Source organism: Panthera pardus, unplaced genomic scaffold (genome assembly GCF_024362965.1).
Source record: "Panthera pardus isolate Hobbes unplaced genomic scaffold, ASM2436296v1 HiC_scaffold_11, whole genome shotgun sequence".
NCBI lineage: Eukaryota > Metazoa > Chordata > Mammalia > Carnivora > Felidae > Panthera > Panthera pardus.
In genome coordinates this window covers 20,646,815-20,671,825 of record NW_026526666.1, presented here as the reverse complement: position 1 = coordinate 20,671,825, position 25,011 = coordinate 20,646,815, and the positions used below count along the sequence as shown (strand labels likewise).

The 25,011-nt window shown below is 38.5% G+C and overlaps 1 long non-coding RNA gene across 3 annotated transcripts in view; it reads left to right on the top strand.

Annotated features, from left to right (window-relative positions):
• The window catches only part of LOC109271935 (uncharacterized), a 196,464-nt gene that overhangs the window by 124,775 nt on the left and 46,678 nt on the right, over positions 1–25,011 (top strand). For all 3 annotated transcript variants that reach the window (XR_002082173.2, XR_002082174.2, XR_002082172.2), the window contains exons 3-5: positions 16,535–16,692; positions 17,246–17,307; positions 21,629–21,729. This is a non-coding gene — a long non-coding RNA (uncharacterized LOC109271935). The remainder of the gene's footprint in view (positions 1–16,534; positions 16,693–17,245; positions 17,308–21,628; positions 21,730–25,011) is intronic.

The window sequence follows — 25,011 nt, the reverse complement described above, 5'->3', positions numbered from 1 at the left end:
AGGGGTAGAAGTGAGGAGTGAAAAAAAATTATTTAATATAGAGGAAACATATTAAGCCCATAAGAAAGAACTAATGGACAAAGAAGCTCAGTGTCTGAAATTTTATATTTTAATGATAGTTTAGCTACATGAGTAGAAAATACACTTGAGGAATTGACAGGAAACTGGAAGGGGGTGAAGTAAATAAACTTCTAATTAATGTTTAACCATATTTCATGAATTTAAATATTTGCCAGGTGCATTTCTGGGGTGGGGGGGGGCGGAGTTCTATTCAAATTGAGACTCTGAAGACCGCATTTTATTATTCTAAGATTACAAATGCATTTCAGTTTCTTTAGAATGTGATATGGTTTTGCTGACTAAACAGCATTACAGAGGTCCAATGCTATAATTTGACCCCTCTGGCAAATTAAATACAATTATGCAAACTACTAGGATTTGGGTTAATCTAATTAATACGGTACATATGAAGCAGATAATAATTTCCCTGGCTGAAAACCAGATTGCCTTCTTTCACATCTCAACTGTTTTAGAAAAACATTATACTATGTAAGCAAGACTTTGCTGTCTTACGTATTCTATTTGCTCAGCTCCATGATGGACATGTTTAGAAAAATAAGGCCAAAATTGGAATCTTCAAATGATGACATTTTTTGTTCAGAAATGTATAATTACAAAACAGAATATCCCATAAAACTAGGAAGATAATTCATTTTGAGTGGATTGCTTTTCTCAAGTAAAGTGTAAATGTAACACTCATATTTTTTCTCTTTATGCAGCTAAAATTAGTGTTGAATATGATTTAGTGGAGATAATTCTGTTCATTTTAACATAAGTGTTTTAGGGGTTGAAATTGACCCGGATTGAATGTCTACCAGTAATCCATTCACAAACTTCCTGAATGATATTTATAATTGTGAGATACAGTATACTATTCTTAAAATATGTAAATCCCTTTAGCATTAATGAGTACTACATGAGGTGTGCTCTAAGCAGAAACCAGGAAAGATTTGCTTTCATGCCCCTTACCAAGGAAATTAAAGAAATTATCCCTCTCATATGGAGAAGAGGGAAGCGTTTTTCCTTTTTGTTCTTGTTACAAAAGCGAATTTCATGTATAAGAGGAGTTCTGGCCTAATAGCATTGACTATTAGTCTTTTCTAGAAAGGAAATGTGCAGGGTGTACCAAGGCTTCTGGTGTGCAATTGTCACTTCCAAGTGTGTGAACACAGTCTTTGCTCGTTTGTTCCTTAGCTTCTTGGGGAGCCTGCCAACAAGCATGCCAACTCTCAAGCTGTATTGTGCAAGGATTTCCAGCCCACAAAGATCTGGACTTTTTTTCATAGGTGATGTCAATGTCATAAAGGCCCCTAAACAGCTGTTGGGGGGAACAACTTTTAGAAAGCAGTGGCCTGTGTTAGTTCTTTGTTCTATGTTAGGCAAGAAATGCTCGGGTTAGTGGGCAAAGAGGAAAAAAGTTCTGTTAAAAATTCTAACACAATTTTTTATAATTTGTTTGTAAACCTGTAGTGACAAGTATATTCCTGAGAAATAAAGAAATATTAGCTGTATTTGTGTTGTGAGTATATGTAAAGGTGCTAGTAAATAAGCACATTTCTCAATGCTGTTAACAGCTATTGTCATTATGCCAGAAGTTTCCCCGCCATGGGCCACAGACCTCTGGGAATGGTAGCACAGGGGTCGTAGCAAAGAAGTGGGTGTGGAGTGGACAATAATCCATATATACATGTACATTTTATTACTCTGAGTAATATTAAAATTCAACCACTGTAACATGACAGGGGAGTACCCTCAAATGTTTTAGATTAAAAACAAAACTAAATCATCTCATATCTTAAACTTGCCTCGCAATAGCCTGGGGTAGATGGCAGAAGATTGATCATGAGTTGATCATTGTTTAAAGCTGGATGACGGATACATGGAGAGTTAGTGTAGCTTTCCCTTAAACTTTGTGGGTTTTTTTTTTTTAAATTTCCCTTATAATAACCTTAAAAATCATTCCACCCAAAAAGTTTGGTAGCCACTGCCTTATATTAAATTGTCAAGTAATTTTGCTTACAAATTCTTCCTTTGGATACTCAGTCAAGTTGTTCAAAGCAAAGTTTACGTACTAAAGACTACATAAGAGATACATTGTCAATCCCTGGTTTACTTTGGGAGTATCCTGATTACTTTTTTTATACTTAACCTAATCTTTGTCTCACACCAAGAATTAAAAAAGGGAAAACAACATTCATACACCTATAAAGGGTAATGGGACATATTGACTGAGAGAAACATAAAAACTAAAATGCTTTTCTCACTGTCACCTGTTACATCCTTTTTCTTCTCTCCCTCTCTCTTTCTCGTTCACTGTCTCTGGTTTTCTCTAATGCAGCTGTATTTACCCTAAGTTTAAAGAGAATGACCTGTTTCAAAATTGAAGTGGCAAACACAAATTAGAATGCATCCTTTTGGTCTGTTACTCACAACCAATCCGTCTTCAGCAACTGTTCTACTTTTCTTTAGCCTTGGCAAGCTATTCAGAACAACATTTCCTTCTTTTCATTCTGATGCTGGACGATTGTTTGGTGCTGATACGACATTGGCTTTTCCCATAATTTAGCCTAGAGAGTTTTACACTAGGGAGTTTCAGTGTGTTTAGATTATCAAGCTTTTTTCCAAGCACTTCTGTAACAGAACTCCATGTTCTAATAGCCCCAGCAAAGTTGTTTTAAATACTTTTCCCCCTGAATTTTCATTAAAATTCAGTTCCATTTTAACATTGATGGTTTATTGTCAATTTGCCCCAAAGATAAATTAAAACATGTAGAGATTGTCATTTCCTGTTTGATGTGTTGTTGTTCCTGTGCACAATGTCAGCCTTTTTATTTAGGTGTATGCCATTCCATGGGGGTAAGTAACTTCCCGATTAGTCATTAGGAGTAACTCTTGGAAAACGGATATAATCCCACGTGTGAGCCAGGTGAGTTATATTAGGGGTCAAGGGTTATGTGATCATGTGTATGTCTGTTCCTTTATTATGTAACAGAATTTCATCTGTCATAGTGTGGCTTATCACTACAAATCACAAAATTGTGATTATTTTATATCAGCTTCTCACATTCTTATTTCTTGCCTGATATACCCAATGAACTGGTTTTCAAATGTAGTCATGAAAGAATCGGACAATTGTAGGAGACATGAATTCACTGAGATACATATTTCAGTAGTTATGTTTGCTTTAATAATGAATTGCTATGAGTTTGTACTCTTTGGCTAGATATTCTGCCTCCTACATCAGATTTTAGAAAAATCTGCATTTCTTGTATGTGTTAGACAAAGTGATGTGTTCCTATGACATTAGTGATCTTTAAACTTTCCAGTTCACATACAGCCTAAGAGAATTTTGAAAAGGTTTGTGCTCCTCTTAAAAAAACTTTTTTACAGTTATTCTTTTTTGAGAGACAGAGAGGGACAGAGTGTGAGTGGGGGAGGGGCAGAGAGAGAGGGAGACACAGAATCTGAAGCAGGCTCCAGCCTCTGAGCTGTCAGCACAGAACCCTACTCAGGGCTCGAACTCATGGATCGCAAGATCATGACCTGAGCTGAAGTAGGATGCTTAACAGACTGAGCCACCCAGGCACCCTGTGCCCCTCTTGCACATTGATGACAGCTGAAAATTTTTATTATGGTACTAATAATTGCAGAGGATGAAATTTTCTTCATGTTGTAAAAATTCTACTGAAAAAATAAACCTGCTATATTACTTTCTTAATAGTAATTAACATGATCTAAATACCATGGCAATTTACCACTCCAACCATCCACTTAAAAAGTAAATCATTAAGCTTTCTTTACAGATATTTATGTCATTCCCCCCTTTTTTTATGAATCTGAGCATTTTATTTTACTTTTTTCAATATATGAAATTTATTGTCAGATTGGTTTCCATACAACACCCAGTGCTCATCCCAAAAGGTGCCCTCCTTAATACTGAATCTGAGCATTTTATTGCATTTTATTTTATTTTTTATTTATTTATTTTTTTGTCATTTTCCCCCTTAAACTTATGCTTTCATTCCACTTCACCTATGGAATTTTATTCTAATATAATATATATTTATGCTTGAATATCTTTTATTGATGAACCTATTATGTTTTATTTCAACAAAAATATTTCTATAGATTAAGATTTAAAATTAAAAATATCTCCTGTAACCATGAGGCCCAAACATTTTCTGAAATGAGTCACCATTACAATTATTATTAATATACAGTTGATCAAAAGAAGTTTTACTATTTGATCTAAAGGTATACATAATTTTATTAGAAATACATCTCAATGAGATGGCTGTGAGATGAATTAGGCTTTAAATTTTTCAAATTTTACCTTTTTTTCCTTTTATTTTAGGGCTTTTATTTTCTTTTACACTTAATGTATCTATTCATGAATAGTTATTGCTTTTTGCTAGAATGAGACAAGTTTGGTATCAATAAAACCTCTAGTTTTATTTTTGTAGTTGTATATCCTAAGAAGCCTTATTCATGTACATAAATAGATAGCTCTGGAAGGAGGGCTTTTTGTTTGTTTAAATGAGAATTTTCTTAAACCCTTTCCATTGCTTCTGAGTTATATGCCCCAAATCACTCTGTAACCTTTCTTTAGTTTTTAAAAAAAATTTTTTTTAAGGTTTATTTATTTTTGAGAGAGACAGAGACAGAATGTGAGTGGGTTAGGGGCAGAGAGAGAGGGAGACACAGAAGCAGAAGCAGGCTCCAGGCTCTGAGCTGTCAGCACAGAGCCCAATGCAGGGCTCGAACTCACGAGCTGTGAGATCATGACCTGAGCCGAAGTCGGATGCTCAACCAACTGAACCACCCAGGCGCCCCCTTTCTTTAGTTTTAAAAATGATTTATTCCCTAACACTTTTTAATTTTATTTATTTTATTTTTTTAAGATTACTTATTTATTTTGAGAGAGAGAGAGAGTGTGAGAAAGAGAACACAAGTGGGGAAAAGGCAAAGAGAGGGAGAGAGAGAGAGAGAGAGAATCCCAAACAAGCTCCGCACTATCAGCGTGGAGCCCGACATGGGGCTCGAACCTGTGAACCACGAGATCATGACCCGATCCAAAATCAAGAGTTGGACACTTACTGACTGAGCCACCCAGGCATCCCACTCTGTAATCTTTCCATTAAAAATTGGAGATTTATCAGCGGACAACTTAATAAGGTCTCATACTTGGCCACTCCTTCCCACTACCTTTCTTTTAGGACCTTTTAAGTGAGACACTGAGATCTCAGAAGGTTCACCAAGATCTCCCAGATCTCATTGTCCTCTCAGCCTGAGTGCAGTTCTTATTACAGATGCTTCTCTGACTATCCAGTCAGTAGGTGGTCAGCAGGAAATAGATTATTAGACTGGCTACTCCAACGTGCATCTAGACAGAGACATGGTGGCTTCTAGATGACTTGATGAGTGGAGGCCAAGCTCCAGATGCTGTTTCTATAGTGGAATGACAGTCTTCATTCCTATCTTTAACCTGTAAATGTGGATATTATTAATATCTACATCACAGGATTGATTCAAGGGACATTTGAGATGATACAATTGAAACTTCTTGGGGAACTTAAAAATGCTACACAAATATTAGTTGATCCATGTTGAGGGTATTAGAACATCATCTGTCCTAACCCTCTTGGTCAGATAAATTGGGTCTGCTTACACAGCATTATGCTAAGAAACATACAAAAATGCAGCTCACCCATTTGGACCTGCTGCTGCTTCTTGTTCTCTGGCCACTTGTTTCCCCAACAAGGATCTCGTTAATCTGCGACGCACCTTCTGACTTGCTTTGATGAGCATTTGTATGCTGAGAGGTACTTCTCTCAGTAGTCTTTCCTGAAGATAACATTTGGTGCTTTCTGTCTCATTCCACACGGGATTCAGTGCTGCACAAAAGGCAATTTTGTCTTCTGTCTTCTAACTTCTTTTTTCAAAAAATTTTTTAATGTTTATTATTTTTGAGAAAGAGAGAGACAGAGAGCAAGTGGGGGAGGGGCAGAGAGAGAGGGAGACACAGAATGTGAAGCATGCTCCAGGCTCTGAGCTGTCAGCACAGAGCCCAACGGAGGGCTCAAACTCATGAACTGTAATATCATGACCTGAGCTGAAGTCAGATGCTTAACCAACTGAACCACCCAGGTGCCCCTTCTGTCTTCTGTCTTCTATCTTGTGTCTCCTATCTTCTATCTTCTATCTTCTACCTTCTATCTTCTATCTTCTTTCTTGGTCTCTTACAGGCTGGACTGATCACAGACAACAACCCCTCACCAGAGAAGGCAGATTGGATAAATATGTATACAAATGGAAGAAGAGAATTTAGGTAAATCAGCTTGTTGGTAAAAATGGTAGATAAGATTAAGACTTGTAGGAAGTTTCAGGAAAAGTGACTAGTGGGATTTAACAACTAGTTAAACTAACTAGTGGGATTTAACTAACAGTTGTGTGTAATTTTCTTCAGGTACTGGTAGTTTATTTTTCTTGAAATAAATATACAAATTAGCAATATTTCCATGGTGAAGAATTAGAAGAATCAAATAATTGTTAAGAGAGACTTTATTGTATCTTTTTCTATTTCTTCTTTCTTTTTTTAAAAAAAATGTTTTTTTAATGTTTATTTATTTTTGAGAGAGAGAGAGAGCACCAGCGGGGGCGGCGGGGAGAGGGGGAACAGGGAGAGAGAGAGAGAGAGAGAGAGAGAGAGAGAGAGAGAGAGAATCCAAAGCAGGCTCCAGGCTCTGAGCTGTCAGCACAGAGCCCGACACTGGGCTCAAACCCACCACGGTGAGATCGTGACCTGAGCCCAAGTCAGACGCTTAACCAACTGAACCACCCAGGCGCCCCTTTTCTTTCTTATTTCAATCTCATTTTGATGTACTGGCCCAAATTTCACCTCAGATTAACTCCATATAACATTTTTGCAGCAAATTCAGTTGTGTGATATTAAGTAGAAAATTCTTTTCCAGACTCCAGAGTCAATCAGTTTGCACCTTGAAGACAGGATTTGGTGACATTTAATACTGGATATCTTGATTAAAGGGTTGGGACAGGTTACTGAGTCAGTTACAGTTACTGTGTACCCACTGAAAGTGTGACACTTTAGTATTTATTAAGTATGGAGTACTTTATGGATCTGAAACTCTCCTCAAAAGTGAGACTTATTCACTGTAGAAAGAGTAGCCCCAACCATTCATGGAAGAAGCTCCTAACTTTTATCTACTTACTCCAAGTCTAGTAAACCTTTTAACCTTTACTTGTAGTTGGGTCAGAGGGAGTAGTGCCATCCAGTCCCTCTAGGAATCAGCTAGGAATATAGAGAAGAATATGTTAGGAGACTAAACATAGTTAAATATAGGTAGTCCCAAATTAACTAGTACAGTGCTAAAACTCTTATGGATGCTCAGTTAATATTTGTTGTTGAGGCCAAACATCTTTGCTTTTCCAAAATCTCTTTGCAAATAGCACATGTGAGTTTGTCTGGGCTCTGAAGTTCAACTCATATTTCCTCTGCACAAAAGGAAATACATTCTGAGGTCTTTTGGGAGTACTTGCTGTCATAAGCTAATTTTTTTATATTTATAGTCCCCCTATAGCTTAACTTTTTCAAAAATCTATAGCTTTTATCTGGCTAAAATTAACAACTCAGGAAGCCACAGATGTTGGTGAGGATGTGGAGAAAGGGGAACACTTTTGCACTGCTGGTGGGAATGCAAAGTGGTACAGCCACTCTGGAAAACAGTATGGAGGTTCATCAAAAAATTAAACATCGAGCTACCCTATGACCCAGCAATTATACTACTAGGTATTTATCCAAAGGATACAAAAATGCTGTTTCAAAGGGACACACGCACCCCAATGTTTATAGCAGCACTATCGACAATAACCAAAGTATGGAAAGAGCCCAATGTCCATAGATGGATGGATGGATAAAGAAGATGTGGTATACATATACAATGGAGTATTAGTTGGTGATCAAAAAGAATGAAATCTTGCCATTTGCAACAACGTGGATGGAACTAAAGTGTATTATGCTAAGCGAAATAAGTTAGAGAAAGAAATATCACAATTTCACTTATATGTGGAATTTAAGAAAGAAAACAGATGGGGGTGGGGTGCCTCGGTGGCTGAGTTGGTTGAGCGTCCAGCTTCAGCTCAGGTCCTGATTTCACAGCTCTTGAGTTCGAACCCTGCATCGGCCTCTGTGCTGACAGCTCAGAGCCTGGAGCCTCCTTCCGATTCTGTGTTTCCCTCTCTCTCTGCTCCTCCCCCGCTCACAGTCTCTCTCTCTCCCTGTCTCTCAAAAATAAATAAACATTTAAAAAATTTTAAAAAGAAACAAAAACAGATGAACATAAGAGAGGGAAAGAAAAAATAAAATAAAAACAGAGAGGGAGGCAAACCATAAGAGACTCTTATATACAGAGAACAAACTGAGGGTTGCAGGAGGGGTTACGGGTGGGGGGATGGGCTAAATGGGTGATGGGCATTAAGGAGGACACTTTTTGGGATGAGCACTGGGTGTTATATGTAAGTGATGAATCACTAAATTCTACTTCTGAAGCCATTATTTACACTGTATGGTAACTAATTTGGATTTAAATAAAATTTTAAAAATAAATTTAAAAAATCGCAGGGGGAGCCTGGGTGGCTCAGTTGGTTAAGTGTCCGACTTCGACTCAGGTCATGATCTCGTGGTCCATGAGTTCGAGCCCCGTGTCAGGCTCTGTGCTGACAGCTCAGAGCCTGGAGCCTGTTTCAGATGCTGTGTCTCCCTCTCTTTCTGCCCCTCCCCTGCTCACACTCTGTCTCTCTCTCTTCCTCAAAAATAAATAAACATTAAAAATTTTAAAAAAATCTATATCTGTTCTCCTTTGTTTTTTAAAAATATTTTTATTATGGTAAAACATATATCACATTAAATTTATCATTTTAACCATTTTAAGTGTATTACTTAGTGGCATTAATTATATTCACAATGTTGTGTTGCTTTTTTTTTCATGCTGAATTCCTAATGTAACTGTGACAAAGATGGATGAAGTATTAGCTGAAAAATAGTTGTTAGCTTAAAGGACAGACATGTCCTAATCCCAGAATACTTATTAGAGGACACAAATATATACAACATATGAATTGAGTGGATCCCGAATACGATCCCAAAGAGTCAGGAAAGCCCCATAGTTGTAGTGTAATATGCAGCATGAGATCTTCATTGGAATAGGATTATTTTATGTCAGGCCAACAAAAACTTGGCATTGATGCATAATTAATGAACTGGGAAATGGATTAATGAGATTTCTCTCTAATTAATGTTTCCCTAATATTTGACGTGAAAGCAAAGCTGCATTAATTAGTAGAGTGGGTATTGTGTGTGTGTGTGTGTGTGTGTGTGTTAGTGTGCATGATTTTGTGTGGGTGTTGTGTGTCTGTGGGTGTAGCTTGACATACTTCATTTGCTGTGTTTTCCTCTCTTTGCTCTTGCCCTCCTTCCTTGTTTCCACCCCCTCATCACTCTTATTCTTCTCAGGACTGCCATTGTGTTTTTGTATGTGGATGAGGGGGAAGGACTGACAGCTTGAATTATTCCATTTTTAGATGAATATTTGAGTATATATGAATTAATCAATATTTTACAATCTAGGTAGTGAAAGCCCCTCCTTTCTCTTAGAGCAAAAAGAACATTATGGTCTGTGTGTGCAGCTTAACTACCATTAATGTTAATTAAATCATGCAGGCAAAACCCCTTTCTTGATAACATGCTCTAGTGTACATCATTGTCAATTATACATCAACTCTTAATCATCTTGGGAAGCAGAAGCGGTAAATCCCCCTGCTGGGCCACAGCACCTCATGTAGGGATTATTGGCTAGCATTAGGATCTGAACTTAGAATCTTAATTCTTTATTTTCCTTCAAACTTATTCTACTATTGTTAATTAAGTCAAATATTCCCCCAGGAGGAGGTAAGCGAGTGTGTGTGTGTGTGTGTGTGTGCGTGTGTGTGTGTGTGTGTTTGCATATGGGATGGGCAAGAGATGAAGATAAAGGAATGGTGAAGTCTAAGAGGAAGGATATTTTTGCATTCATATTTGAGGGCTACAAAAATGTGTAGCTCCTTTTCCAAAATCTTGAATTTGAACATGGCTTTGCAGATATAAGATCTTCCATGAGCTGTATAGTTCTGATGGTTTTGTTTCTGGACATGAAATGCTACTATTGGAAGATTTCATTTCTTATGTGGCTAAATATTTCCTCATCCAAAAGATATTCGTGAAATCTATGATGCTGCTGCTGTTGTCAAGAAGTTCTCTAACTAGTGGCAGAGACTGACACCTTAACAGGTATTTGGAAATGTATGAGCGAGAGCCATTCAGTTTGCTAGAGCTTATGTTCCAGCTAGAGAGTGATGAAAGGTAAGACTGGAGGGCTGGGGAGAGGCCACACCACGGGAAACCCTGTGCTCCGTGTTGTACTAGCAGGATAAGAACTGGTGTCACCAACAAGGGTCTGAAATGCTAGGAGTGAAGTTCTCATTCCTGGAAGCAGTTGGTGCAAGCCTTCCACCCTCTGGTTCTAGCCAGAGCATTGAGTCTTCTGCTAGCAGCTTCTGCATCTGCTAGCCGACTATAGAAGAGACGGGGGAGTTAGGACTGGACCCATCTTGGGAAGGCACACATCACATCTCCCAGTGATGATCATATGTCCCAATGTATGCCTGAATTCCCAGGGCAACAATTAATACTGTCCTCTTTCACTCTTAGCCATGTCCTGACTTGGACAGTAAGTCATATGACCGCCCTGACTTCCCACATTCCACTGGCCAGAATTCAATCACATAATCACACCCGACTCCAAGGGAGGCTGGGAAATCTATGCAATTGGAAGGAAAAGGCAATGGATTTTGGTGAATGCAAGGTCCTCCGTGCCACACATGTGAAGGAGGTTAAGCTCTGTTCTCCATATCTATTGCCTTTAAACCATCGCCACTTAAATTCTTGATATTCCTTTGAAAATTCTGGTTTATTTTAAAAATTCGATTGAAGTTTGAATCCTGCTCTATAATATATTTGTGTCTTTCTTAAAATAAAAATATTGTGCTTTCTTCTTTAAAAATCTTCACAAATAAATAATGCTCCAGGAATATTAGTTGTTATTTCCTCGACTCCTGGAAGAGCTGTATGAATACCCAATTTGAGACAGACACCACTGAGCAGTCTTAAGCAGAAGATGACCTGGCCACAGTTTCATTTAAAAAGACCACTCTGGGGCACCTGGGTGGCTGAGTCACTTAAGCATCTGACCTTGCCTCAGGTCATGATCTCATGGTTCATGACTTTAAGCCCCACGTAGGGCTCCACTCTCAGCTCAGAGCTTACATCGAATCCTCTGTCTCCCTCTCTCTCTGCCCCTTCCCTGCTCTCTCTCTCAAAAATAAATAAAACACCTTGAAATATTTTTTAAAAAAGACCACTCTGACAGCTGCGTGGAGTGTAGATATTAGGAGGCAAAGAGAGGGAGGCCAATTTGGACTCTTCTAGTTATCTGAGAGAAAGATGACGAAGGATCTGAGTAGTGCTGGTAGGAATGTTAGGAGATTAAATCGGTAGGCCTAAATCAAAAATTAAGTTACTGATAAATTAGACTGTAAAAATTGAATGCTTCAGCAAAAATAATCATAAAATTAAGTTTAACAAGCAAAGAACAAACTGGGAAAAAATGGGTGACACATTTATGAATGATGATATCTTTAATATACAAAGAGGATTATGACTCACCAAGAGAAAGCATTCTACTAGAAAAAATAGACACAGCAATTTGTCAAAGAATATAAATGGTCTGCAAAATGTTAAAAACCTTACCAAAGATCAAAAAATAGAAATGAGAAGATGAGAGCTATTTTTCATTATCAGATTAGTAAAAGAAGGTCTCATAATACCATGTACAAGATATTAGTATTAGTACTGTCAATAACAGTCAAAAATGAAAAAAATAATAATTTCCTTCAATGGAAAATTTGTTAAATAAATTATGATATATCCCCTCAATGGAATATTGTGCAACCACTAAAAATGATTGTATAACTCTATATTAATTGAAATAGGAAGACACTCATGACCCACTACTAAATGAAAACAAAAGATTATTGAACTCTGTATAATATGCCTCACTTTCTGTAAAATGTCTATATGAGTGTGCAGGAATGTGCATGGGTATATATATAGAGAGAGAGATATCTGTAAGGCTTTTCAACAAAATATTAAAACAGTGCCTATTTCTAGAGAGTGGAGTTGGAGATGATTTTTACTTTTTCCTCTGTATCTTTCTATATTATTTTGAAATTTGAAAATAGACATAGATCGTTTACAATGTTTAAGAAATAAAACTGAATTATTTAGGGGGAAAAATAGCAGGTCTTTTTGTCGTTCAGAATAAAAAATGAGACGAAGTTGAGGATTGGTCGTATGTGGAAAGTGAAAGAGAAGGGTTGGTCAAGGTTGACTTCTGGCTCTCTCATCCTGGTAATTCTGTAGCACTGGCTAAAAGACAACCCTCCTGTCATTGCCTGCCCTTTCCCCCCATTGTCAATCCTTACCACTTTGCAACTTCTCATCTCAGATTCTGCCCCTCCTAATGCTGGTCTCACTGTTGGAGCCTCTGCAGGCTCGGCCTGATTTCAGAATGCCCTCTTCATCTACTTTCTTAACTGAGTGGCAGAACATTAGAGATGAGAGATGTCATTGGAAATGACTGGTCCAAATGTTAAATTGGCATAGGTTGCTTTGATGCCAACATGTACTGAGGGTCCCAGTCGAACGTCAGAGAAGATGGATGTGAGAACTACCAAGTTTAAGAGAGGCCCAGTACTGACTGGCTCTGTCTCATGGTGTTCAAAGTAGTAGTAAGGCCCATCGAAAGGGTAAGGATTCCCAGGGGTTTGCAAGGCTTGATGAGTGGTAGGGAAGCCCATTTTCACTTGGACTGACTACGCAGAAGAGGGGCAGGAGGTTGAATAGTGGAAGCAAAGGCTGGTCCTTGTTAACAGTTTGAGAGGAATTGCCACCATATCCTTTTTCTGTATTGCAGTTTTGCCTTACAAACAATTTTTTTCAAAGCCAGATTATGCAGAAACAAGCCTAAATGCTGTCTGTCTAAATGTAAATGTTAAACATAAGAACTCTTTACTGGTAAAGGAATTTGCAAGGTTGAAGTCAGAGATGTGTCGGCTTCTCAAATTTTATTCTCTTTGCCATTTAAGGCTGACTCATCCCAGCCTTCAAGGGTCAGGGCATTTCTTAGTATGCGTTGAACTCATGCCAAACTATTGTTTCACACTGTTATTGTCTAAAAGACAACGTGTACTAGAAACGTGAAACAGGAAATGTCCATCTGAACTTATTACGGTAGAAGAAATTTTCCAGAGTCCATATGCTGATGTAATTATGCTCAGATTTTTTTTTTTTTTTTTCCAAAGCGTTTGGTGACCAGATCTTTGGAACAATTGTCTTCGCTGTCATGGGCAGGGCATATAACTTATTATCTGTCTTGTAGAAGAGTACAGCCTGTAATTGGCACACTGTTTTTGAATTAGGTTTTAAGGAGTTCTTTTTTATTCGCCCAGTTCGTGTGGGTGTGGGAAGTGCATATATATTTGAATGTCCGAATCTCTATTTTCTTTGGAGAGTCCTTACTTTATTTTACACAGAATTTTTTTTTTCTCCATCTTCATAGTCGATGACACATACCCTACTCCCTTCTGTTCCAGTGCTGTACTTTGTACAATTTACAGTACAATTTCCTGGAAATAGCAGCAGGCAGCTTCAGTAGGCCCTGGCTGGCTGGTTCAGGGTTCTTGCAGTGCTCACAATGGACATTTCTCAGCATCACTAATCTCTCTTCTTTTATTTTGGTCCCATTTTCATCAGCACCAATCCTGTGCTCTGAAATGAATTGAAATGCTGTACTCTTTGAAGGGACGAGGATTAAAGCTTAAACCAGGTCTAAGGATGAGGTGAGAGGAGGGCAGCCCACACAAATCTGGTAGTTTTTTTTCTCCTGAGAACTGAAAAAAAACAATCTGTACTCTCAGAAAAGAAAGGAAACAGTAAGTAGGAGCTTTTCCCCTACACTGTACATGGTACACTGTCTTTGGTGTAGAGCAAAGTGAAAGTCAACCCATTATTTATTTCTGTAGCACACTTATTTTTTTTTTATTTTTTTAACGTTTTTTATTTATTTTTGAGAGAGAGAGACAGAGTGTGAGCGGGGGAAGGGCAGAGAGAGAGGGAGACACAGAATCTGAAGCAGGCTCCAGGCTCCGAGCTGACAGCACAGAGCCGGACGCGGGGCTCAAACCCATGAACCGTGAGATCATGACCTAAGCCGAAGTCGATGCTTAACCAATGCTTAACCGATGCCCAGGTGCCCCGATTTCTGTAGCATATTTAAATACAGTATTGGATTTATATAATCATTAAGAGGTAGAGATCATAACTCAGGTATGACTGCATCTTTTTTTTCCCCTCTTTTCACTTAATTTAAGTAGCTTCATATTCTTGTTTTATTTTTTTTTTAATTTTTTTTAACGTTTATTTATTTTTGAGACAGAGAGAGACAGAGCATGAACGGGGGAGGGTCACAGAGAGAGGGAGACACAGAATCTGAAACAGGCTCCAGGCTCTGAGCTGTCAGCACAGAGCCCGACGTGGGGCTCAAACCCATGGACCGTGAGATCATGACCTGAGCCGAAGTCGGACGCTTAACCGACCGAGCCACCCAGGCGCCCCTCTTGTTTTATTTTTTAATGTTTATTTATTTTTGAGAGAGCGAGAGAGAGAGAGTGTGGAGATCTGAAGCAGGCTCTGCATTGACAGCAGAGAGCCCAGTGCAGGGCTCGAACTCAAAACCTGTGAGATCATGACCTGAGCCAAAGTCAGACACTCAACCGACTGAGCCCCCCAGGCACCCTTAGAAATCCATTGACTAAAAAAAAAAAAAAAAGAAAGAAAAAAGAAATCCATTGACTTTTAATGTAACTTTTGAATAGGAAGCAGTTGAATATAAACAAGATCTTGAAATGAGATTATTTGGGATTAGCTAAGTATTGCTATATCTAACTTAAAAGCTTATTTTATTTTTATTTTTAATTTATTTTTATTTTTTAATTAAAAATTTCCTTAAAAATATTTATTCATTTTTGAGAGAGGGAGAGAGACAGAGCATGAGCAGGGCGCGGGGGAAGGGCAGAGAGAGAGGGAGACACAGAATCCGAAGCAGGCTCCAGGCTCTGAGCTGTCAGCACAGAGCCCAACGCAGGGCTCGGACCCACAAACTGCAAGATCATGACCTGAGCCGAAGTCAGATGCTTAACCGACTGGGCCACCCAGATGACCCTTTTAATTTATTTTTAAATTTAAATCGATGTTAGTTAACATAAACTGTAATAATAATTTCAGGAGTAGAATTTAGTGATCTATCACTCACATATAACACTCAGTGCTCATCCTAACAAGTGCCCTCCCTAACATATTCTTGTTTTATATCTGAGTCCATGATCTTTTTCATCCTGTATCCTATGTGTCTGACAAACTCCATTTTATCCCATTTTTCAGTTCTTTTTCTCCAGTTTTACAGAATCCCAGAAATCCTTTTCTCCAGTTAAAATACTATCATTAGTGGGTCACCTGGGTGGCTCAGTCAGTTGAGCATCCGACTTTGGCTCAGGTCATGATCTCATGGTTCATGAGTTCAAGCCCTCAGAGCCTGGAGCTTGCTTTGGGTTCTGTGTCTCCCTCTCTCTCTACCCCTCCCCCACTTGTGTTCACTTTCTCTCTCTGTCTCTCAAAAATAAAAATAAACATTAAAAACATTTAAAAAAAATACTATTATTAGTAGCATTATTTCTAATGTCATTTTGAACTTCTTTATTCCAGCACACTCTGCAGGGTGAAACCTTAAGAGAAACCATAGAGAATGAATGATTGGTATTCAGCCAAGCTTTGCCTGTCTTTCCATGACCAAAAACAATTAGGTGAAAAGGGGGAAGATGCAATTGGCTATTGTTTTACCTGCCTGGTCCCAAACAATCCATATGAATATTTGGGATTTTTTTTTTTTTTTTTTTTTTTTTTTTGTACAGTGATGGTTGCATTTTCATTATGTAGCCATAGCAAAAGTTTTCAGTGAGAAAGTTTCATTTTAGAAACAAATGAGGTCAATGGCTTCTTGTTTTAGGAAAGGGGGTAGCGGGGACATTGGAGTAAGAGGAAGTCCTATGTCAGAGGGCTCTACACACACTTTCCTGAAATACGTCAGCTATGTGTAAATGCAATCTGTTATTTTAACTATTCATAATAGCTGTGTTTTGTCCTTTCTCCCATTAAATTATAAAATTGATGATATAAATATGGTGAATCTTTATTTTTCAAAGATTCCTCCCTACATCTGTAATAGGTTGCATTTTATTCTTTCCAAAGGTCTCAAAAACTACCAGATTATTGTTAAAAAACAAACACGTTTTGGAAGACTACTGACCAGTAGCCAGAAGGAAGGTCCTGAGTCATCGAAGTGTTCTCCAGCTGGCAAAGGAGTATGAAACCCCCCTGGCCAGATCTGTCCTTGCTGGAGCATCGAGGTAAGTCAGGGAAAAACGTTCATGGTACCCGGCAAGAAATGAAATGGTAAACATCATGCAGTGCATGTCTGTGCCTCAAATCGAAGCTTCATATTCAAAAGATATGGGAACTTCATTTTTCTTCTCCTTCCCCAGCTTGTGTATTTCAGTTTTGTATTGAAATGTTTGCTTGATTCATAAAATATTTAAGGACTATATAAAGAAGAAAGACTCAGGAATCAAAGGCAAGTGACCTAACACAACTTCCGTGAGGTCTATTCAGGAAAGCAGGCTTCATCAAAAGCCCGGTGTTAAGTTAGTCAGCACTGCTTTCTCACCAGGTTTTGACTTCCTACTGAGTGCAGTGAGTGAAAGAACCCTGAGCAGCAAACATTTAAGGATTTTGTCTGGGCAAACACTGATCGTAAGGTTTTGACCTCTAACGGTGTCAGGCATATTGCCTTGATAAATTGTAAAGTGAATTTTCGAAGATAAAACTGCAACTTAAATATTCACATAGTTATGAACTGTTTGCATATTTTCAGAGAAAAAAATAATGCCATTTATTTTTCAGAATAGAGTACGATTACGATACCAAAATCTACAAAATGTGAAAGAGTAAAGGAAAACTATCAGGTGAGAACCAATTATTTTTATTCCAGAGATATAGGTAAGAAATATGAATAGATATGTATATATACAGAAGGGTACATAAGAAACTAGAAACTGTGGTTGCCTTTGAGAAAAAGAATTGAGGGCCTAACAGTCAGAGATACTTTGCATAGTTTACAATGTTATAATATTGTAATTTCTTTCCTTGTACATATATAGCTTTTTTTTTAATTTTTTTAATGTTTATTTATTTTTGAGACAGAGAGACACAGCATGAGCAGGGAAGGGGCAGAGACAGAGGGAGACACAGAATGTGAAGCAGGCTCCAGGCTCTGAGCTGTCAGCACAGAGACCGACGCAGAGCTCGAACCCACGAACTGCGAGATCATGACCTGAGCCGAAGTCGGACACTTAACCGACTGAGCCACCCAGGCGCCCCTATATAGCTTTTTTAGAAGAATGAGAAGTGCTTTACAAATGCAAAGATTTTCACTGTTAAGTCTTTATTTCCATAAAACTAAAAGTAAGTGCTTGGTCAATAGACTCTAGGCTGTAGCCATGATATCCCTTGATTTCGTTTACCTGATAACACTAGCCCATGTTTGTGAATTCTTAAAAACTCCCCAAATGATTTTACATACATTACCTAATTTGTAAGATCACCTTAGTATTTGTTACTATTTTTTAATGTTTGTTTATTTATTTATTTATTTATGTATTTATTTAGAGAGAGGGGAGAAGGCATGGGAATGGGAGAGGTGCAGAAAGAGAGGGAGAGAGAGAATCCCAAGCAGGCTCCACACTGCGGAGCTCAGTCCCACAAACCTTGAGATCCTGACCTAAGCCAAAGTCAAGAGCCCAGTGCTTAATCAACCGAGCTGCCTAGGCTCCCCTATTTGTTACTATTTATTATTACTCAGCTCTTCTAGTTTTCTTCCCTTAATATGTGATTATAATATTGAATTGCAGTGTTTTTGTTCCCCTGCACCACACAAAAAAAATAGGATACTATTTTCAGAAGTTTCTAAGGAAGGTCTATTTGATACTTTGATACTTTCTTAAGTATTGGACCCAGGTGTAACAGAATTATAAAGCTCAGGCTTCCAGAACAGAGACATAACACTCAGGTGCTTATCTTGAGAGCCATATGGTGGTTCATCACAATTCAGTTTGATGTTACTTTTATCTTATCCCACTGAGCCCAAGACAGAGTGTTCAACAGCTCTGGGTAAATAAAAATATTAGTCAAAATTAAATGGAGGGTGTGGAAAGGGAGTGGGCCTATAGGGTATTGCAAAATTTTTCCCTTCCAAAACCCTTCTCTGCTGAGGGGTAAGTACGTACCACTGCTTTTCATCATGCAAATAGATGACCAGATAAGGAAAAAAAGCTATTCTCCTTCCTTGTATGTGCTTTACTGGATTTATAGACATATGTCAGCCCTCCATTTTCATTAATGCTCATAGGACTGAATTTCTTTCCAAGTTATTTGATTTAGCAATATTGCTAAAACTGGTTATCAAGCCATTTTGTATTGAAAAGGGTTTCATGGATGGTGACTTGTGAGTTGGCTGACAGCTGAAATGATAAGCCCTGTTCAGTTCTGCCTCTTATATCTGCCAGAGATTAAGGATACTCTGACCAGGGGTGCCTGGGTGGTTCAGTCGGTTGAGCTTGTGACTCTTGATTTTGGCTCAGATCATGATCCTACCCAGGGTCATGGGATCAAGCCCTGTGTTGGGCTCTGTGCTGGGTGTAGAGCCTGCTTGGGATTCTCTCTCTCTCTCTCTCTCTCTCTCTCTCTCTCTCTCTCTCTCTCCCTTTGCCCCTCTCCCCTGCTCATGTTCTCTCTTTCCAAAATAAAAATATAAAAAATAAATATCTTGACCAACGAAGAGGAAGACACATGTTTACCTTTCTGCATTCCTTCTTCTGTTAAAAAATACACATAGGTCCAAAATGGAGTCACTTGTGCTAAGCTCATGTCACCAAACCAAGACTTAATACTTTTCTTAATGACAGCTTCAATCTCTCCCAAGAGTGGAATCTTAGGCCAGTCAATCTGGAATGACCTAGTCAGCGCTAGTGAGGTAATCTGTCTAATAGACCCCTGCCTTCCCCAAGGAAGGTGACCTTGCCTAAAACAATCCAATCTTTGCTAGAAAGTTTCTTGTCCTGCCTCCTTCTGCCTATAAAAATCTTCTGTTTTGTCTAGTTCCTCAGAGTTTCTTTTTATTTGCTAGATGGTATGCCACCTCGTTCATGAATTGTTGAACAAAAACAGTAAGATCTTTGAAGTTTATTTGGTTAAATTTTGTTTTTTAACATTTCCAAGCTAGTTTTTAACCTCAGGAAAGAATCACTCTTATGTGGCTATTTAATATTTAATTGGCTACATAATGCAGCTGTGTAATAGCTAAAGGCCATGTTGCACAGTGGTTAAGGATGAAGGCTTGGAGTCAAACAAACCTAAATTCAAATTTCAACTGTGCCCCTTACCACACATGTGACCTTGGGAAAGTTAACATCTTTAATATCACTTTTCTTATTTGTGAACTACATTTTGTTGGAAGGAATAATTTTTTTTTAATGTATAAAGTGCATAACACAGGACCTATAATACAAGGTGCATTCAGTAACAATTCAGTTCTTGTTATAATTAGTAAAACCTTTTTTTTTTTTTTTTTTTTTTTTTTGAGAGAGAGAGAGTCCAAGCCAGGGAGGGGTAGAGGAGTGGGGTAGACAAAGGATCCGAAGCGGGCTCTGTGCTTACAGAAGAAAGCCCAACTCAGGGCTCGAATCCACAAATTGTGAGATCATGACCTGAGCCAAAGTTGGACGCTCAACCAACTGAGCCACCCAGGTGCCCCTAAAACTTTTTTTATCGTTAACAACCACAAAAAAATAGGACATTTACATAGAAACTGACTACTTGCTATCTCCAACTACTCCCCCTCCCTTGTCCTTGAACCCACTCCACTCCGGCAAACCACTGTTCCACTGACACTGCATTTAGTCAGCTCACCAATGACATTCACACCACTGTGCACAGGGACCAGTTTTCAAGCCTCATCTGAGCTGAGCAAACAGCAGCCTTTGAAAGAGTTCATCTTGCATTCCACTGACTCCTCTGCTCAGGGTTCAGTCCCCTGGCCCCTTCTCTATCCATAATCATTCCCCTGGTGACCTCTTTCAGTCTTGGAGCTTGAATAACATGTGTACACTGATGACCTTCCAAATATGTGCAGTCCCAACCTTGCTCCTGAACTCCAGACTTGTATATCCAACCAACTGCCTGCTCAACCTGTACCTGGATGTCGTAAATGTCATCTCAAACCCAGCAGGTCTAAAACCAAACTCCCTGGACTTCCCACAAATCTGTTGCTCTCACAGCCTCCCCTGTTTCAGTGAATGACAACTTCATGACGCAGGTGCTCACCTAAAAGCTTTGCAGTCATCCTTGACTCCTCTTCTCTTTTCTCACACCCACATGCAAACCATCAAGAAATCCTATTGACCCCCACCTGCAAAATCAATCCAGAATTAATAACTTCTCAAGACTGTCTCCTCTGTCTCTCTGGCCTCCCTGACATTCACTTTGATTATTGTTGGAAATTCCTAACCAGTTGTCTTGCTTCCGCAGTTGCACCTCCAGACTGCTCTCAAAGAGCAGCCAACATGATTCAACTATAATGTAATCCATATCCTGTCACTCCTCACAACTCTCTCACCGCTGGGGTGCCTGGGTGGCTCCGTCAATTGAACATCCGACTTAGGCTCGGGTCATGATCTCACCGTTCCTGAGTTCCAGCCCCACAATGGGCTCTTTGCTGTCGGCACAGAGCCCGCTTCGGATCCTCTGTCCCCCTCCCTCTCTCTGCCCCATCCCTGCTGGTTCTCCCTTTCTCTCTCTTTCTCTCTCTCTCTCAATAAACAAATAAATTAATTAAAAAAACTCTCCCATGGCTTCTGAGCTCACATAAACACCAGACAGGCCTGGCACAACCTGGCCTAATCCCCTGTACCCTCTGCATTGCCCACTCCGCTCCAGCCACACTGCCCTTCTTGTTTCTCCTTGAGCATGCTAGACTCACTCTCACGGCAGGGTTTTTGCACCTGTTTCCCTCCCCAGGATGGCCTCCCACGGATATCCACTCATCAGTCTCTTCTCTTCTTCTAGTCTGTTCAAATGCGCTTTGTCGGTGTGGTAATTCTGACCAACATATTTAAATTTACAGTCTCCGTTTGCTTTGTACCTTTGTTCTTGCTTTAGTTTTCTTCATAGTACTTTCACATATTTTACTTCTTTCTTTTATTTATTTCTCTCTTCTCCACATAAATGTAGTCCATGACGTCCGGCATGGTTGGCCGACTGGTGCACTCCTGTATCCTTGCCAATGCACATACTCACCAGGTACTTCCATAAGAAGACTAAATCACTACTTTGTAAGTATTTGTTTGAGAGAATCCGCTTGAGAAAATACATTTCCTGCCATATATGGTATGAAAGCCTACTGTGCAGAGTCAGGAATCTGGATTCTGATTTTGACTGGGCCTCCCATGAACTGGACCTTAGAAGAGGTTCCACCTCTGAGCCTTGTTTTCCTAATCTTTAAAACCTATCTCTCAGAGCTATTACAGTGTTGAAATATAAGGTTATTTCAGGGAGTTCAGTCCCATGTTTGCACAAAGAAGGAATTTAATCACCCCTTTTACAAGCCACCCCCCCCACCCCGCCGCTGCCCCACAGCCCATATACTCCCAATTAAGGTTTTATACCAACCTTACCTTAAGAACATTAGGTTCCACTTGAAACATTTTTTTTTAATTGTCACTGAAATAAATTCCCAATTAGGTGAACATTTTACCTAAAAGATGGGAGGCAATAAAGAGGCTCTAACAGAATCAGGGTTCATCATCTTTTAGTGTGTAAGTAAACGAAATGGGAGAGGGGCCTTACACGCCTTCCTTCTGTCCTTACATTCAGATTAGAGTTTGAGGTGAGAAACAAGAAATGAAACAGACTTTGCATTTTTTTTTTTATGTTTGGCCAAGCTCCTCTAGTTTACATAGTCATAATTCAAATGATCATCTTTGAAGTTTTCCTATTCAATGCCCTAACTTTGTCCCAACCAGGAAAAATCAGTAGCTGTTGTTTTGAATTTTGTATTTGTAAATACATTGCAATGAAGGAACCACAGAATGCCCAAAATCTTTTAAGTATTTTAAAGGTACATCTGTTAAACTTTTATAAGTTTGTGAGATTTTTAAAACATACTTTTTGTATCCAATAAGCTGAGAAGGCAAGAAAGTAAAACCATACTGTTCAGACTCTTCCTGATTTTCTTTTCTAACAACTCTCCTCAAGATTTTTCTTATGTTCTGGTCAATTTGAGTAGATGCTCAATGGACACTTTTGATTGATTAATGTATAACAAACTCTTGACCAGGTCCTGGATTTGCATCATTTAGTAAAACCCACCTTGGAAAATAGTGCCAATAATTTATGCAGATTATATTGGGAAAAAAAAGGAATGTTAAAAATATTAAAGAAAACAAACTTTAGAAATGACTCTTTCACACACAAATATTTCACATGTTGAGATATTCCAGGCTCGTGTTAAGAGGATTCTAGTTCTGGATCTGTTTTCCATACGCTTCAGTTCCAGGTGACATGTTCAGCATAAGCTCTTGCCTGGGCTGGCTCATGTTGCTTCATACATCTCTCCTGAGCTTGGATCTTCATCCTGTTTGCTCTTCCTGCCCTTTTACCATCCAGTTTGCAATCCTGATAAAGCTTTCTTGTATTTGTGCTCTTACTCAAGTTTGTATATATGATGCTATCTCACTCCTGGTCTATATAGTATATCATATATGTATATATATATATGATATATATATATATGAAATATATATATATATGATATATATATATGAAATATATATATATATGAGATATATATATATGAGATATATATATATATGAGATATATATATATGAGATATATATATATATATGAGATATATATATATGAGATATATATATATATGAGAGGGAGAGGGAGAGAATTTTCTTTCCAACAAGGAACTCTTGAAGGTTTCAGGCATGGAGTGAATGAGACATTCACCTATATGGTAGGGTAGGAGAGAGCCTGGCTGGGGCCAGAGAGACCAACTGAACAGTAAGAAAGTATAAAAACTTTGAACTATGGCATAGACCTGCAAGAAATAGTTGAGTGTTTAAATGAAGACATTGTTGTTTAAAACTGTATTGTTTGCAATATTTTTCATTCTATCAGTAGGGGAATTGAGTAGACCAGACAATAATGTTTTCATTTTTAACTTTGCAACACAGCAATAGGAAGTCTCTGACAGTGTGTAACACAGCAATCAAGTAAGAAAACTTGAAAGCAGTCTCTCAAAGTTCATCACCAGGCAATATCTTCTCCCCAACCTCTCTCAAAGCTCTCTGGAACAATAATACAATAATTTTTTTTGTTTCATTGGTACTTATGAGCCAATTTATAAATTCTCTCCATCAAAGATATTTGCAAATGACATATCAGATAGAGTTACTATCCAAAATCTATAAAGTACTTATCAAACTCAGCACCCAAAAAAACCCAAATAATCCAGTGAAGAAATGGCCAAAAGACATGAATAGACACTTTTCCAAAGAAGACATCCAGATGGCTAACAGACACATGAAAAAATGCTCAACATCACTCATCATTAGGGAAATACAAATCAAAACCACAATAAGATACCACCTCACAACAGTCAGAATGGCTAAAATTAACAACTCAGGCAACAACAGATGTTGACGAGGATGTAGAGAAAGAGTATCTCTTTTGCACTGCTGGTGGGAATGCAAACTGGTGCAGCCACTCTGGAAAACAGTATGGAGTTTCCTCAAAAAGTTAAAAATGGAACTACCCTATGACCCAGCAACTGCATTACTAGGTATTTATCCAAAGGATACAAGTATGCTGTTCCAAAAGGGCATATGCACCCTAATGTTTATAGCAGTGCTATCAACAATAGCCAAATTATGGAAAGAGCCTAAATGTCCATCATCAGCTGATGAATGGATAAAGAAGATGTGGTACACACACACACACACACACACACACACGCACACGCACGCACACACACTGGAGTATTACTTGGCAATCATAAAGAATGAAATCTTGCCATTTGCAACAATGTGGATGGAACTAGAAGGTTTTATGCTAAACAAAATTAGTCAGAGAAAGACAAATATCATATGACTTCACTCATGTGGAATTAAAGATACAAAACAGATGAACATAAGGGAAGGGAAGCAAAAATAATATAAAAAAAGGGAGGGGGACAAAACATAAAACTCTTAAATACAGAGAAAAACTGAGGGTTGCCGGAAGGGGTTGAAGGTGGAGGGGTGGGCTAAATGAGTAAGGGGCATTAAGGAAGGCACTTGCTGGGATGAGCACCGGGTATTATACATGGGGGATGGATCACTGGAATCTGTTCCTGAAATTGTTATTGCACTAACGATTATGATAACTAACTTAAATGTAGATTTTTTAAAAAAGCATTATGGAATCTACAAAAAAATTACAGATGATTGAACAGAAGAACAAATGATTGTATTTCTATACATTTGCAATAAACAATGGGAAATTTAAAAATTCAATAAATAAATTCTCTCCACCAATGCGTCTGCCCCCTGCCGGCCTGGGTCGGCTA